General features: G+C 33.0%; 1 protein-coding gene across 1 annotated transcript in view; it reads left to right on the forward strand.

Moving 5' to 3' along the window:
- The window catches only part of CSMD3 (CUB and Sushi multiple domains 3), a 1,253,935-nt gene that overhangs the window by 128,786 nt on the left and 1,106,687 nt on the right, over positions 1-18,462 (forward strand). The gene's annotated exons all lie outside the window — the stretch shown is intronic.

An 18,462-nucleotide genomic window follows, 5' to 3' on the forward strand; every position in this document is an offset into this window, starting at 1 on the left:
TCAGCATAATCTCCTCCAGTCCTGTCCATGTTGCTACAAAAGTTGGGTATTCATCCTTTCTGATGGAGGCATAATACTCCATAGTGTATATGGACCACATCTTCCTTATCCATTCGTCTGTTGAAGGGCATCTTGGTTCTTTCCACAGTTTGGCAACCGTGGCCATTGCTGCTATAAATATTGGGGTACAGATGGCCCTTCTTTTCACGACATCTGTATCTTTGGGGTAAATACCCAGTAGTGCAATTGCAGGGTTATAGGGAAGCTCTATTTTTAATTTCTTGAGGAATCTCCACACTATTCTCCAAAGAGGCTGCACCAACTTGCATTCCCAAAAAGAGTGGAAGAGGGTTCCCCTTTCTCCACATCCCCTCCAACACATGTTGTTCCCTGTCATGCTAATTTTGGAGGGGAAGGATAAACATTATTAAAATGTCTATACTGCCTAGAGCAATCTATACTTTTAATGCCTTTCCAATCAAAATTCCACCGGTATTCTTCAAAGAGCTGGAGCAAATAACCCAAAAATTTGTTTGGAAACAGAAGAGATCCCGAATCGCTAAGGAAATGTTGAAAAACAAAAATAAAACTGGGGGCATCACGTTACCTGATTTCAAGCTTTACTACAAAGCTGTGATCACCAAGACAGCATGGTACTGGCATAAAAACAGACACATAGACCAGAAGAACAGAGTAGAGAGCCCAGATATGGACCCTCAACTCTATAGTTAAATAATCTTTGACAAAACAGGAAAAAATATACAGTGGAGAAAAGACAGTATCCTCTGTCCATTTTTAATTTGATTATTTGTGGTATAAGACAGGGATCAAATTCATTCTTTTGCATATGTTGTTTATCCAGTTTTCCCAGCACTATTTATTTAAAAACACTATTCTTTCCCCATTGGCTATTTTTGGCTTATTCATCAAATATTAGTTGACTCTGTGTGTGTGTTGGGGAGAGGGGTGGTTCTTCCTGGGCTCTCTATTCTGTTCCATTGGTCTAATTTGTTTTTTGCCAGTACCATATTGTTTTGGTGACTTAGCTTTGTAACGCAGTTTGAAATCAGGAAATGTGATGCCTCCTACTTTGTTCTTCTTACTTCAACTTTTTTCTTCTCACAGTTCTTCTTACTGGATTGCTTTGGCAATTCGGGGCCCTTTGTGGGTTTCATATACATTTTAGGAATGATTTTCCTGTCTCTATTAAAAAATGCTGCTGGAATTTTGAAAAGGACTACATTAACTCCACAGACAATTTTGGGTAAATTTTCATTATTAATCACCATTAACTGTTATATTAATTATTAACCAATTATAATTAAATTATTGATTTTAATAATATTAATCCTTTCTTATCCATGAACAAGGAATAGCTTTCCATTTATTTGTGTCTTTATTTTTTTCATCAAAGTTTTTTCTTTTTTTCAGTGTAAAAGTCACTTACTTGGTTAAATTGATTTCAAAGCATTTCATTGTTTTCAGTGCTATTATAAGGGTATTGTTTCCTTTATTTCTGGTTCATTTTTAGGATATAAATATGCAACTGATTTTTGTATTTTGTTGTTGTGGTTGTTATTTGCAACTTTATTGAATTAGTTCTTTACTTCTAACATGGTGTTATTGTCTTTACAATTTTCCATATGTAAAATCATATCACATGCAAAGACAAATTTACATTTTCCTTTTGCATTTTAACGCCTTTTATTTAAGTTTCTTACCTGTTTGCTCTGGCTAGGACTTCCAATACTGAATATGAGTAGTGAGTAGTCAGAACCGTCTTGTTCCACATCTTAGAGGAAAGCTTTTCAGACCTTCATCATGGAATATGATGTTAGCTGTGGGGTCATCCTATACGGACTTTAGTATGTTGAGTTATGTACCTCCAGTATCTAATTTATTAAGAGTATTTATCACAGGTAGATGTGAATTTTTGTCAAATAGATTTTCATCTATTGAAATAATCATGTAATTTTTATTTTCTTTATATTAATGTGATGCACAACACTGATTAATTTTTATATATTGAAACATCTTTGCATCCAAAGATAAATCCCAAAATCGTGGTGTATAATCCTTTCAATGGTCTGTTGACTTTAGTTTGCTAGCATTTTGTTGAAATTTCTGCACCTACATTCATCAAGGATGTGGGCTTGTAGTTTTATTGTGTTGTCCGTATCTGGCTTTGTAATTAGGGTAATGGCAGCCTCATAAAATTTGGAAGAGTTCTCCCTCTTCAATATTTTGGAAGAGTTTTAAAAGGTAGGACTTTAATTCTTAATATGTTTGGTAGAATTCACCAGTGAAACCCTCTGTCTATGGGCTTTTATTTGTTCAGAGAGAAAGAAAGGTCAGTTGGAGCATCTGTAGGTGAGGTACCCCTAGCAGCTCATGGGAAGGCTTTGTAATGGAATCCATGATGTTGTGAATAGATCCTGTAGCAGTATGAAGCCCTCTGAGAGCCATAAATTCCAATCTCCCAACTCCCCAGTATTCTGGGTGGGATGAAAAAGAAATGGGTCTCTCTGGCAGCATCTTATACAGCTGGGAAACCTGACCATCATTCATATATTCTCTCTTACCCCCATGAAAGAAATCAAGGGGTAAGAAGGCTCATCTGTGTCATCTTGAGGAAAGAATGACACAGGTAAAGTGAAACTCTTCCTCTTAACCACTTTGATTCATCCAGTCTTAAAATTTTTTGCTCCAGTGATGAGCTGGAACATCTTTGTTGGACTCCTGGACTTCTACAAAGGGTATCTCATTCATGAAAAATTGTCTACTCAGTGTTCTTTAGGGGAAGATGGGAGAAAACTTTTATTTCACTATGGTGATATTACACAAATTTGAAGTTTCAAATGTTGTGGCCAGAGCCGGTTGAATAGAACCAGTGAGAGTTGGGATGAAAAATGGAAGCGAGAGGTTTCCAAGGAAAAGGAATAACCAGGGCAAACTTCCTAATTGTGGATCATGCATGTGAAGATGAGTATACAATGAGGCCTGAGAACTGATGCAATTGGGTAAGTCTATACAAGACTGAATTTTTTTGAGTGTGCTAGAAGGCCATCAGAGAGTTTTGAGTATGGATGTGACATGACCTAACTTGGGTCATGTCAACATAGTCAACTTTTGTCCTGCACAAAGTTGCCAGGCCTTGGATCCAACAATTCAGCCTGTGCTATTTTAGTCAGGCTCAGGGCCCTACCCCCACCCATGGTACTAATTTTAGTGTGGGGAAAAGAGACCCATTTTGAAATACATTCATAAGAAGGCGGTCCTGTTGCAATTTCTACCACCAGTAAGGTCACATTTTGCAATTCAAAACAAGCTATGACCTGTTTTATTTTAGGATCTGAAAGAATCACTTAAGCTATTCTGTGGAAAACAGACTCTGTCAACAACTAACAAAAAGTCACCATTTATTGATACAGTGAATTCTGTGAGAGAAGTATCTATGAGATGAGTAACAAAAGTTACATAATATGCAACATCATTATATGTAACTCTACTCCATTTCATCTTAAGGAAAAGTTATTTTATATGAAAATGTGAATTTTTTATATTTAATGGCAGTGAACAATAAAAATATTGAGAAAATTAAAATATCTAACATAGTATAACTTCTTAAAATTTATTTGTATAAACTTAATTTCCTATCATTATAAAGCTTAACCAAAATATATAAAGGTTGCAAGATGTGACACTATGAATAAAAACATTTTCTATAATCAAGATATACATAAAATAAAATAAATATTTAAATAATTATCAAAGAAAATAATTTTTAAGATATATAAAACAAAAAGTCATGAGGTACTTAATATAAATAACCTAAAAATATGAAAAGTATAGTCATATGAATGGAAATATGCAAAAATATGCACAGGGACTTCGCAAAAGAAAAATGTTAAATTAATAATGTAAAATAAGAAACTAGTAAAAATAAATCTTGGTAGCTATCAAAAAAAAACAAATAAAAGTAGCAATGTAATATTTTTCAAATATGAAACTAAGACCTAAACAATTGTAAACACTATTGGTGAAGACATTTAGGTACTTTGTTGCATGAGTAATGGGAATATCAATCTATGTACTCATTCTGAAGGACTATAACAGTAATAACTAATATTTAAGGTTATTACTTATCATATCAATCAATCAAATATCTCCATCTCCAAATTAGACACAGAATTTATTTTGCTGTTTTGTTGAAGGTAGCAATATTATGAGTGCTTTTTGATAGAAACCAATGAAGAAAATGCAGCAATTAGATAACAAATCTTATAAGAATTTTTATGGACAGAGAAAGGGTTCACAATATAGTACTGGCTAGAATAAAAAAAACAGACTTAAAACGGCATGCATAATAATATAAAAATGCTTGTGCATTTGTGACTGTGTTTGTTTAGGAACTGAAAGATTCACTCCAAAATGACAGTTGTGCTTATGGTGATGGGGCAATGAGGACTTTTTCCCCCTTTTTTACTAGTTTTTGAATTTTAAGATTTTTACCTTGGATACCCAGAGATATTAGAAAAAAATTGATTTTCTGGATCCTTTATATCTATAAAGGAATAGATCCTTTATATCTATTCCAAATTTCAAGTATATATATATATATATATATATATATATATATATACATATATATATATATATTTTTTTTTTAAGATTTTTTCATTTGACAGACAGAGATCACAAGTAGGCAGAAAGAGGAGGAAGAAGGCTCCATGCTGAGCAGAGAGCCCCATGTGGGGCTCGATCCCAGGACCCTGAGATCTTGACCTGAGCCAAAGACAGAGGCATAACCCTCTGAGCCACCCAGGCACCCCTCAAGTATATTTTAAACTGGAATTTAAATTTTAAACTGGAAGAGAAAACTTCATTTTAAATACGAGTCGATCTCCCCTTCCAATTGAACCATGAGAGACTATGGACTCTGAAAAACAATCTGAGGGGTTTGAAGTGGCGGGGGGGTGGGAGGTTGGGGTACCAGGTGGTGGGTATTATAGAGGGCACAGCTTGCATGGAGCACTGGGTGTGGTGAAAAAATAATGAATACTGTTTTTCTGAAAATAAATAAATTGGAAAAATAAAAAAAAATAAAATAAAATAAAATGTTTTTGAATTTGAAAAAATAAATAAATAAATAAATACGAGTCGACTAATTCCACTCTCAGTTAATTAGACCTTCAAATAATCAAAACCATATCAGAATTTTTGAAATTTTCAAATTCACCATCTAAGTTCACACACTTGATAATATAAAGGGATTGTGAAAAACAAAACTGATTTTTAAAGTTAAACAATTTGACATCTCAATAATTATATGAGTCTGTCAAAATCATTTTATTTTTTTCTAAAGAGTTCTTCCTTTTATTTTCCTGATAATGGCCCTAAGTCAATAGAGACAAACTTTAAGCATGCACATTTATATATGAACATCTTGTTATCTCTGTTGACTAAATAGACAGCATTGAATTATACTTTGAATTAAGTTAATATACGTTAGAATCAAAACTTTATTTATAATTGGGGCATTAATTTCCTATAGCTTGATATTCAGATCTTAAGTGTACAATTGTGTTTTGATGAAACATGTATAAACTCAGGTAACATCCCTACGAATCTACATATATTTTCATCATTCTGGAAAGTCCTACCCTAATTCCTTTTCAGTCCATCCCCACACTTCAGAAGGAACCACTGTACTTATTTGCTTTGCCACAGATTAGTTTTCCCCTTCTATATTTATATTCATAGAAATTGAATGCTACAAATTGTACTTTTTGTGTTTTTTTTAAAGATTTTATTTATTTATTTGACAGAGAGAGATCACAAGTAGGCAGAGAGGCAGACAGAGAGAGAGAGGAGGAAGCAGGCTCCCTGCTGAGCAGACAGCCTGATGCGGGACTCGATCCCAGGACTCTGACTGAGATCATGACCTGAGCCGAAGGCAGCGGCTTAAGCCACTGAGCCACCCAGGCGCCCCTGTACTTTTTGTGTTTAATCTTTTTCGCTAAGCATACTATTTTTGAGACTCATACACACTGTTCTGTCAACAGTTTATTCCTTTATATTGTGGAGTAACATTTCATCACATGAATTATTTTTCTGTTAAAATAAAGTTTGCATTTTTTTAAGTTTGGAGGTATTCTGAATGAAGATGCAATTGATATGCCCTTCATGTCTTTCTGTGGATGCATTTTCATTTGTCTAGATAAGTACCTAGTAGTAGAATTGTTGGATTATTGGGTAAATCTTTATTTAATATCACAAAATACTCCCAAATAGATTTTCAAAGTGTTTTCACTACTTTTTATTCTTCTTTAAAATGATTTATTTATTTGAGATAGAAAGCAAGAATTGGGGGAGGGGCAGGAGAGGGAGAAAGAGGATCCTTAAGCAGACTTCCTATTGAGCATGGAGCCTGAGGACATTCACTCTGATGACCCATGAGATCATGACCTGAGCCGAAATCAAAAGTCAGCTGCTTAAGTGACTGAGCCAAACAGGTGCCCCAAGACCTATTTTATATTCTGCCATTATTGTGTAAGAATTCTGATTGCTCCACATCATTGCCAACATTTGAGGTTGACAATCTCATTGTGTTTTTATTTTGCACTTCTGTGATGACTAATGCTATTAAGCACTTTCCTTTCGTGCTTATTGAGCATTTATTGATATATCTTATGAAGTATCTATTCAAACTTTTTGTCTATTTTTAATTGGGTTGTTTGTCCCGATATTATTGAATTGTGTCTTTATTCAATCCTTATACCATTTTTGACAAATATATACATTGCAAATGTGTTTTTCCTATCTTTAATTTTCTTTTCTTTTGTTACACATCTTTTGATGAACTGAAATTTTTAATTTTGGAGACGTCCAATTTATTAGTTTTAAAATTTGTTAGTCCTTTCTAGTCTCATAAAAAATTACTTATCCAAAGATAGAAAAAAGTTCTCCTACATTTTCTTCTGAAACTTAGGAACATTATCTTTTATATTTAGATCTATGATAAGCACTGAAAGTATGAAATCTATGTTCATTTTACCCTCTGTGGTTATTATAGTGAGTAAGAATTAAGATGGCCTACATATTAAGAAATCCTGGAACTGACAGTTCCATAATTATATTGGATTGAATTTTACTGAGCACAGTTACAATGAAGCATATTTCAAGTAAAAAAAAAATGACTACTTGATCAACTAAATCTTGCTAGAGAAAGCTCTATCTTATTTTTCTTATTTCTATCATAAAACTACCCCTTGTTGTTGATTTTTTTTTTTTTTTTACTTTGTGACTAGCCAAAATATATATATACCCCCTTGGTTATAGTTAAAAAATATATTTCATTCTCTGGCTAAATTCTCTGAACTTTATTCTTTTACTGTTATTGAATATTTATCCAGTATTTTTTTCAGTAATGTGAGGGATAAATATAATAGATGTAATATATCTTACCGCAATGTCTTGTTTAATTTTACAAACTTGCTGGATTTTTTACATAACCCTAGAATCCACAATCCTAAGGGACATAATGTAGGAATGCTAATTAGAATGAATAGAGAACGAGCCATAGCTTGAGTTCCCATTTGTACAACTGGTGGACTTTTCCTCTTTCAGAAAATGTTGGCAGTGTCTGCATAAATATTCCTGAGCAACAACTATAATTTTCTTCTTACATGATTAATTTTGTGTCTGTTTTACTCTCCTTTGCTCACTTAATTTCCCATGTAACGTCTTAACAGTCATGTTAAAATTTCTCCTCTTCCCAGTTGCTTCTCCTTATACTGCAATGCAATGATCTGCCTCCTTTCCTGTAAGTGTAATATTGAGGTAGAGTACAACTTTCCTACAAAAAAATTATTTCCTAAAAATAAATTATTAGAAAATATCTAAATGACTTGTTAGGCCACAGAAACAAATGGACATAGGGTATACTTTTATGGCACTGCACCCTTGATTTAACTCTATCCTGAAGTCCCCATCTGAAGGCTGTCAGGTTTGATGGAGATGGTAAAACCTAACCCAATGTGTTGACTTGGAAGACATCCTCCTTCAGGTTAGAAACAGTCCTTGTATTCTGATTATCTCTCTTGTATAATAAAATGTCTGTGAAATACAGAGGCTCTAAGTGCTTGACCCAGTGGCATCGATGACTTGTGTGCATGTGTGAATGGTACGTGTAAATCGCATGTGATATTAACAACTGTTTACTCAATACATAAAGAGAAGCAATACTAGGTTGTTCTTATTTATGTATAGTATTAACGAGATCTGCAAATGGCAACATGGATTTTGCTTACTATTAATACAACTATGTCCTTGGTGATAGTGATAGTCTTGTATAAAAAATACAGACATCATAAAACACAGAAATTGAGGGTATGAGTGGGTTTTTTCTATGAACACGTTTCAAAAGGATGTTATATTGTGGTTAGTATCCTCCTCTCTAACGGTTTAATTTACTAAAGACTTACGGCATCAACACAGGACATGTAAGTGAGTTAAAAAAAAAAAAAAACCAATTAAAATTTTGATGCACCTTAGGCAGTTAATGACTCTTCTCATTCGATATCATTTCTCACTTTGGAGCATTCAAATTAATGATTGGATAGATCTCAAGGACAGTCGGGATTTCTAGAACTTTTTGTCAACATAAAAGAGTCTTTCAAATCTGAGTAAGGCAAGGATTCAAGAGTAAACACAATCATTTGTTGTTTATACCAGGCATGTTGCCAAAAAGAATTGAGGTTGCTTTGAGTGAAGAATCAGACTAAATTAAACCATTAAAACAGGGGTTAAATCATAAAACAAAAGATGTCAACAAGCAAATTTAAACACTTTGTTCTATGAATTATATTTATTCAATCTTTTATAGCAAATGTGTGAAAGGTTTACTTCCATTAGCCTGCTTTCAGGAATACAGCAGATTATTTTAAAAGCAAACTATACATGGTGTTATAAGTCACTAACTAGTGATATTTGTTTTGCAAGTCACTTACTCTCCATAAACATTTTTTTTCATCTGTAAAATGGCATCATCAAAATACGGGTTTTTCTCACAGAAAGCAACTAGATGTTCTTATAAATATAAATGTTTTGAGTAACAGAAAATTTCATATAGTAATCTAAAACCCCAAATAGAATTTTAAAATCAGGCATCCCAAATGAACTCTTTGTGAATTCATCTAAATTTGTTAATAAATGATAGTCTAAGGGAAGCTACAAATCCTCTACATCTATTAAAATGGATCATTTTTCTGAATACACTATATCAGGCTATATATATACAATTCTCATAATATCATTTCAGAAATTCTTCCCAATATGCCTACTACACAGAAAAATAATTTTTAGAAAGATCATTAATTTCTTCAAAATCATAAAATTAGATTTTCAAGACACAGAAGTCTGAATCTCAATGGAACAGCTAATTAGTTACTTTTATTTACATTTTAACTATACCATTTTTAGAATGATTTATTAGGTTTACTGTAAACTAGAAAACCACAGAATCAGATAACTTCTACTACCACTTATTTTACAGTCATTTTACTAAATGCAAATTGAAAGGTCAAGAATATTAAAGGACCCATACTTATATCAGAGTCTACTTTAAAAAAATCACCTATTTGTTGTTATGAGATGGTATGTATCCAAAGATCTATTTTTGTCATAAAAATTATTGTATATAGAAGAAGTAAATATTCCTTTATAAGTGTTTAAAGTTTTGTGTTCTTATGATAGTAGAAGATACTGAGTCGACATAGAAAATAATAAAATTTATCAACATAAAAACTAAATAATTGATTAAGTCATGAGCATGCATGTTATCTTTTTAGAAATCCTGAAGTCCTTTCAATTGTATTTTAAATGATACATTTAAAAATCATAAGTTAACTATGTATAAATTAAAAAATGGTATTTAAAAACTCTTGATTTGATTATATAAAATATAATAATACGAATTTGTATAAAGGTTGGGAAGATAAAAATTAAATTCAAGTAGTCAAGAAATGTACATGATCATTTTCTAAATAATATTCCTCAGCAAATGCAGATTTAAAAGATTAATCTTGGAAAATAGAAGGGATCATAAACTTGTACATACATATACAACAAACATAAAGACTTTATAAAATCAGTGGCAAAATCTAGTGATTAAATATTGTTATCATTAACCTATATTAAAATTAATGCATTATATTTATATGCTTCTTTTAAAATTGCTTTTTTGAGGTATTTGAAAATCAAAACAAAATTTCAGAATCCTTCAGTATATGTGAAACTCTGGTGGACAGAAGGACTAAAAACTGTACAGAATATGGAACTTGTCAGAACAACTACCAATATATATGTGGTAATTTTTTTAAATGTATGAACCAATCAGAGCAGCCCCATTTCATTCATTTTTAAAATAATATTTTCTAGTTAAAAAAGTCAAATTATTTTTGGATACAAAATACCCCAAATTATTTTGGGAATGCTAGAAAATACTCAAAAAAAAAAAAAAAAAAACCACACAACAATATTAATACAACCCACTGCTCACCAGATCTACTAGGATACTGGTACTAAGTTACCATTTAACAGGTCAGTTTTATTTCCACATGAATGTCTTGTATACTCTCTTTTGAAAATATTTTTGTACATAAAAATACATGAGTACATAAAATATAATTTATGAAGAATTATATTAGAATGAACACCAATAATCCTACCACTTAACCAAGACAGTGCCAATATTTGTTTCTTCCCTATCCCTTCCTGGTTTTACTCTGACTTTTCACCAGAAACAAATATTCCCATATTAAGTCCATCTCTTCCTTAATTAAAAAAATATAGTTTAATCATTCTTGAATGTAACTTTAAACAACATAAAGTTTAATTTTGCTTATTTTATGGTTTTATAGTTTTTAAGACTTGTATTTTGACTCAACATAAGGTCTCTAAGAGTCAGCCAAATTGTGACACATTGCTGTAGTTTATCCATTTTCTTTCAGTCTAATGCAGTTATCACAATTCAATTGTGATTATATGTACTTTGTATATTTTCTAGAAGACATCCATTTGTATTGTTTTCAGTTTTGCTTTAACAGATAATGTGGCTATGAATAACCTTGTATATATCTGTGGCACAGAGTACAAGACATTCTCTTAGATCTGAGTGAAGGGCCAATTCAGTGTATATAGAAAAGATACAATTGTTTAAATTTATTCAAATTTATGTAAAGCTAATTGTTTTCCCAAGTGGTCACACCACTTTACAATACCACCAACAATATATAAAAATTATTTATAATGTGTAATGTCTCTGGATATATTCAGCACTTGATAGCTAACAGAAATCTTAATTTTGATAATCCATTGGTTGTAAAATGCTGTGTCATGGTTTGAATTTGTACTTTTCTGATTGCATGAGATCAAACTTTTAAAAAAAATTTTGAGTGTAGATGAGGCACAATGTTTCATTAGTTTCAGGTGTACAACATATTGATTCCACAAGTTTATATATTATGCTAATGTTCACCACAAGTGTAGCTACCATCTGCCACCATACAACCCTTTTACAATATCATAGACTATATTCCCTACACTGTATCATTTATTTCTATGACTTAATTATTCCATAACTGAAAACCTATATTCCCACTCTCCTTCACCCATTTTACCAACCACTTCCCCTCTGGCAACCATCAGTTTTTTCTTTGTGTCTTTAGGTTTGATTCTGCTTTTTTGTTTGTTTATTCATGTGTTTTGTTTTTTTAGATTCCTCAGGCGAGTTAAATCATATGGTATTTGTCTTTCTCAGTCTGACTTACTTCACTTGGCAAATACCCTTTAGGTCCATAGATGTTGCAAATGGCAAGGACTAATTCACTTTCTAACCCCATACGTTAAAATAAACTCAAAATGGATTTAAGATCTAAATAAGAGACCTGATATCATAAAACTCCTAGAAGAGAACATAGATGAATTCATTTGACATCAGTTATAGCAACATTTTCTACATATGTCTTCTAAGGCAAGGGAAACAAAAGCAAAAATTAACTACTGAGATTATATTAAAATAAAAGGCTTTTGCAAAGCAGAGGAAATCATCAACAAAACAAGAAGGCAACCTACTTAGTGGGGGAGAATATTAGCAAATAATACATCTGATAAAGAGCTAATATCCAAAATATGTAAATAACTTATATAACTCAACACCAAAACAAAAAACAAAAACAAAAACAAAACAAAAAACAGTAAAAAAGTGGATAGAGGACTTGAATAGACATTTTTTCCTCCAAAAGGAGACACAGAGGGCCAACAGACGCAAGAAAAGAAATTCAATATTCATAATCATCAGGGAAATGCAAATCAAAGCCACATGACATATCACTTACATCCCTCAGAATGGCTAAAATAAAAAAGACAAGAAATAATGAATGTTAGTGAAGATGTGGAGGAAAAGGAATCCTCAAGCACTAGTAGTGGGGACACAAATTGGTACAGTCACTATGGAAAAGAATATGAAGTTTCCTCAAAAAATTAAAAATGGAATTGTCATATGGACCAGTAATTCCACTACTGTAATTCCACTATTCCCAAAGAAAATGTAAACATTAATTCAAAAAGATATGTGCATCCCTGTTTATTGCAGCATTGTTTACAATACCCAAGATATGGAAGCAACAGAAGTGTTCATTGATAAATGGATGAATGCCTTGCCTTAGGTTTATGCAGATTTAACATATTTTTAAAAAGTCAAATAAAATTCTATTTTTTTGTCATGAAAAGCTAAAAAAAATCTAGTTATATTTTTCTGTAAGCAGATAGAGAATGATCACATTGGGATGGGGTTAGAAATAAGAAGTTTGATTTGGTTATGTTAATTTTAAAAGTCCTATTAGGCACACAACTAGCAACGTCAAGTGGGCATTTGGACATAAAAATCTGGAGCTGAGGGAAGAAAGAAGCAGGCTAAAAATTATGGCTTTATATGAGAATACTGAGAGAGAAAAGATGTCTAAGGACTGAGGTCTGACCTCTCCAAGTACAGAGATCAAGGTGGTCAGGAAGAGGCAGCAGAAGAGGATGTAAAAGATAAAGGCCAGGAAAGTAAGAGGAAACTAAATGAACAAGGTATCCTAGGAGCAAAGTGAAGAGAGCAGGAGGCACGATTAGGACCTATGACAAATGTTGAGTCAGCACACTCCTCAAGTTCCCTGGGAGTTGGGAATTGCCCATTGGGTTGGAAAATAGGTCATTTAAAATGGACAAAAGTTATTTTTCTTTCTTTTTTTCCTTTTTCTTTTTTAAATCATGTTAGTCACCATACAGTAAAATAGATAAAAGTTATTTTTTCTAGCAGTGTGAAAAAAAGTGAGTTTGAAGCAGAAGAGTTTGGGAAAGAGTGCCAAGAAATAAAATGGAAACTATAATGATAGACCATTGTGTATAGAAAGAACTGTTAGGGCAAAGCTGGTAACAGAATATAATCTAGAGTGGGGGTGCCTCGGTGGTTCAGAAGCTCAGTGGGTTAAGCCTCTGCTTCTGGCTTAGGTCATGATCCCAGGGTCCTGGGATCAAGCCCCGCATCGGGCTCCTTGCTTGGCAGGGAGCCTGCTTCCTGCCCTCTCTCTGCCTGCTGCTAAACCTACTTGTGATCTCTCTCTCTCTGTCAAATAAATAATAAAAAAAAAATAAATAAAATCGTTTAAAAAAAGAATATAATCTAGAGGGAAACGTGGGAAGGGCAGAATTTATTTTAATTATATGCATATTTAATATAAATATTATATTTATTTGTTGGGAAATAATCATATTTCAGAGTAATGGGAATGACTATCCTACATGGTCATGTCTGAGGTGGATGTTTAGGAGCATGTCTTTTTTTATGGCCTGCAAAATTTCCTGCTAGCTCAAACCTGTATTAAAGCTCACTCAAAAGCTGTTTTTATCCTGGCTTTCAATGCATTTGGTGACATAATTCACACTAATTTAGTAAGCTTGTGATCATTTTGCTTTCCTAGAGTCTCATTTGTCAGTAACTATATGCAAAGTCTTGGATTTTCTTTACTAAACACAATTCTAATACCATTTAAAAATTTTTCCTCATCTTTTTTTTCTCTCGCTCAGATTACTGGTGGCTATTCTGAAGTCATAGAAAACATGAGAATTTTGTGAGAGGATGGCACTCTTAATCTTATTGCTGTTTAATAGCTTTGCGGCTTCTCATTCTCTGACCCTTTCTCAATCTTGTTTAATAATAATATTTGTATCTAGAAGAAGTTGGCTGTCCCTGTTTGAGAAGGCTGGTTGGTATCTCTAAACTTTCTTCTCTTTGATCTCTGCTTAAAAGCCAGACAGATCTTGCTTGAACTTTTTTTTTCTTATAATATATATCTACATTGTAGTATATCTTAAGGGCAAATATACTGTAATATATTTCTAAAGGCAGGCAATGTCTAAAATTCCAGACAGTGAGTATGGAAAAACATTGTCTGCCTTTAGAAATTTACATGTTATCCTCCCTTTCCATTTGCCACCTCCTTATTGGACAGTTCTGCCATCTAGAATATGGATTAAGACCATAGCCCTTGGGACTCCTGGGTGGCTCAGTTGGTTAAGTGTCTGCCTTCAGCTCAGGTCATGATCCTGGGACTGAGAGTCACCTGTTGACTCACTGCTCAGTGGGGAGTCTGCTTTTCCCTCTGCCTCTGTCTGTCCTTCCCCCTGCTTATGCTTGCTCTCTCTCTCTGTCAAATATACAAATAATATCTTTTAAAAAAATGCAAAAAAACAAAACAAAACAAAAGTCACTGGAGAGATAATGATTTACAAAATGTTGTACCATTGCCTAAAATCAATCTTTACATTTCTTGCCTGAGGGAATATTTATTCCCTCAACACCCATTACTCACCTGCCAAGCCAGTGTCACATATTTTATACTTTTTTTTAGGGAAGCTTAACACAAATAACTATTCTACAATTTTTTAAAAAATAAGCACAAGCAACAAAAATAGGATAGAAAATAATTCTAGTTTTATACTGTCTTTATTATAAAAAGAGCTATTAAATATTCCAGATTTAAAATAATGAGATGTCTCCAGAAAGTCAGATGAATCATTTTCTAAAGAAAAACTTTTTTTCTTCCTTTGATTGACAGTGTTTCAATTTATATGCATTCACTAAAGCAATATTCAGTAGAAAAAAGTGTTATTTTCACTCCCATCTCCCTTCAACAAGTTGAATATAAATAGCAACTCATGGACATAACATTTTGATATAGTAATGTGTGCAGACATCTCCTCCAGGGGAATCTCCCCTTCTTAATGTTTTCTTACTCCCGAGTTCCTTCTGTTTACTGTCCTCTCTATAACCCTTAAATACAGCCAGACCTTGAATTTTGCTTTATGAATTTTTCATCTCTGAACTTTCCCTTGGATTTAACCTAACATGTAACCCAGTCCCTCTAGGCTCTTCTCCATCAGCATCTCCCTTTGCTTTTAATCCACATCTCCACAGAGAGGCTGATGTACATAAAGACCATCTTATCTCTTGAGGTTTTCTTACCCTGTCCTGGGATAAGAGCATTTAAAATAGTGAGGTACTGCGTTAGATGTTGAGTAGGTTTTTGATTAACTCATTATAGTCTCTCAATGAACTGTCTGTTGATTGGAGGCACGTAGGTGGCTCGGTCAGTTAGACATCACACTCTTTCTTGGTTTTGGCTCATGTTAAGATCTCAGGGTCCTGGCATCAAACCTCCTGTGGGGCTTTGCACTCAAGCATGGAGTCTGCTTGGGATTCTCTCCCTCTTTCTCCCTGAAGGAAACAACCCCTTTCCCCTTACCTGTTTGTTCTCTTATAAATAAATAAATCTTTAAAAAAATGCTTGCTGATTGGAAGTTTAAAAGCCATTTTTATTATGAAACTGATGTACCATCCATTTATTCTCAACTTTTAGGTCAACAATGAAAATAATATTTTGAAAATGTTCATACAAATTTATATCTGAGGTGTCTATAAAATATAAAGTGCATCTCAGTATTACTATGTCTGTAACTTTTTAATCTACCAAAAACCTCATTTAGGTAAAAATACTCAAGTATTGTCAAAATATGTTTTAAGAGAGTCCCTAGTAGGATTAATACCCAGAACAAGTGAAAATCAGGAACATTTTCATGTAAAAACCTAAATTCTCATTTTTGAATGCTGACCTAATTATACTCTTTTCATCATGCTTTTCCTTACCCTATTTAAAAACTAAATATTCATTATAGTATTAGTCTTATTTTTATAGCCTCTAATTAATCATCTTATTCTCTATTAGTTCATGTAGCTAATGTGTTACTGTACGTTGGATCAAGTCCTGCTGATTAAAAAATTCAACTTTGTATATATCAATCAATTTTATTTTGTGACATATTACTTCTTCTGCTTCCTGTCATATCTAAATTTTTGCATGCTATAATTAGCCAAAAATTAACATTTCTCTATAAAATTTAGGACAAACAAAAATTTTTTTTTAAGATTTTATTTATTTATTTGACAGAGAGAGATCACAAGTAGGAAGAGAGGAAGGCAGAGAGAGAGGAGGAAGCAGGCTCCCTGCTGAGCAGAGAGCCTGATGAGGGACTCGATCCCAGGACCCTGAGATCATGACCTGAGCCGAAGGCAGCAGCTTAACCCACTGAGCCACCCAGGTGCCCCAGGACAAACAAAAATTTTATAGGTCGATCAAGTACATGTTACAAAAAGCAATAATAAATTTTCTTTTTTTTTTTAAGATTTTATTTATTTATTTGACAGAGATCACAAGTAGGCAGAGAGGCAGGCAGAGAGAGAGGAGGAAGCAGGCTCCCTGCTGAGCAGAGAGCCCGATGCGGGGCTTGATCCCAGGACCCCAGGATCATGACCTGAGCTCAAGGCAGAGGCTTTAACCCACTGAGCCACCCAGGGGTCCCAATAATAAATTCTCATAACAAAAATTCTGTAGTTTAAAAATAAAATAGTTACATACTAGGAATGTACAAAAATGGATACTAAAACAATATAATCATAGTCTCAAATAGGTCTGAAGTCTTTGTGATTAAGGGAGGCTATATATTTGCCTTTACATCTCTGATACTTAATGTAATAACAATATTATATAAATATTCAATAATATTTTCCCAGTACATATGTAAAAGATGACTATAGCTATACTCCAAGTTCAAATAAATAATACTTTAATTTTATTGAATTGTCCAGATTAAACTCAATATTCTCTTGGCATGATTAACTGAACTATATTATATATCCCATCCGATTTACTATTGCATCAAATTGTTTAGGCAAATTTCACACATTTCAGTTCCCTTAGTTAACTTTAATATATCCTATGAACTTACTCCAACATGCACTTTCATCCAGTGTGCTAATATATATACATATGTGTGTGTGTGTGTGTGCACGCATGAGCGTGTGTGTTTTCTTGTACTATAAACCTCAATAAAAAGTATTTCTTCCATTTCATAGCCAATTAGAACCTCTTTTCCTGATTAGAAAAAAAAAAGAATCACTAAATATTCCCTTCTTTATTATGACATTTTCCCTCCCTCTGGTGTTTACTTTCATTTGCATGCTATGTTTTAAGATGTTTTACTGAAAAACATATACATAAGAGCCCAAATTACAGGTTTTAAATATGATGAATTATATCAAAGGAATACATCCATGACATTAACACTATGGTCAAAAAAGAACATTGCCCCCTTCCAATCATAAAAGCCCTTCCTTACCTTCAAGGTAACTACTCCTTTGACATGTAACAGCAGATACTAAGTTTGCTTGTTTTTAAAAGTAAATAAATGAAAAGATGCATTAGGTGATCCTTTCCTACAGATTCTTTTGTTCAATATAATGTTAGTGAAATTCAAATAAATTACTGTATGCAGTTGTAGTTTGTTTATTCTCAATGACATATGGTCACATTTTATGAGTATATGGCAGTTTATTTGTTCTGCTATTGATGAATATTTTGGTTGTTACCGGTTTGGAGTTCTTGTGAGTAGTGCTGCTATAATTACACATATACCCCATGAGCATGTTTATTCACTTATTTTTTTAATTATTTATTTTTTTATTATGTTACGTTAGTTACCATACAGTACATCATTAGTTTTTGATGTCGTGTTCCATGATCCATTGTTTGCATATAACACCCAGCACTCTATGAAATCCATACCTTCCTTAATACCTGTCACCATCTACTCCATCCCCTCACCCTCTTCCTTCTAGAACCTTCAGTTTGTTTCCCAGAGTCCATAGTCTCTCATGGTTCATCTCCCACTCATGAGCATGTTTAAACATTTCCCTTGGTTATATAACTAGATGCATAATTTGCTCTTCAGAAATACTGCCAAAATATTTTTCCAAATTAGTTGTACTACTCACAAGCTGTGTTTGAAAGTGTATTTGTT

The sequence above is a fragment of the Neovison vison genome, chromosome 4 (assembly GCF_020171115.1).
Source record: "Neovison vison isolate M4711 chromosome 4, ASM_NN_V1, whole genome shotgun sequence".
NCBI classification, from domain to species: Eukaryota; Metazoa; Chordata; class Mammalia; order Carnivora; family Mustelidae; genus Neogale; species Neogale vison.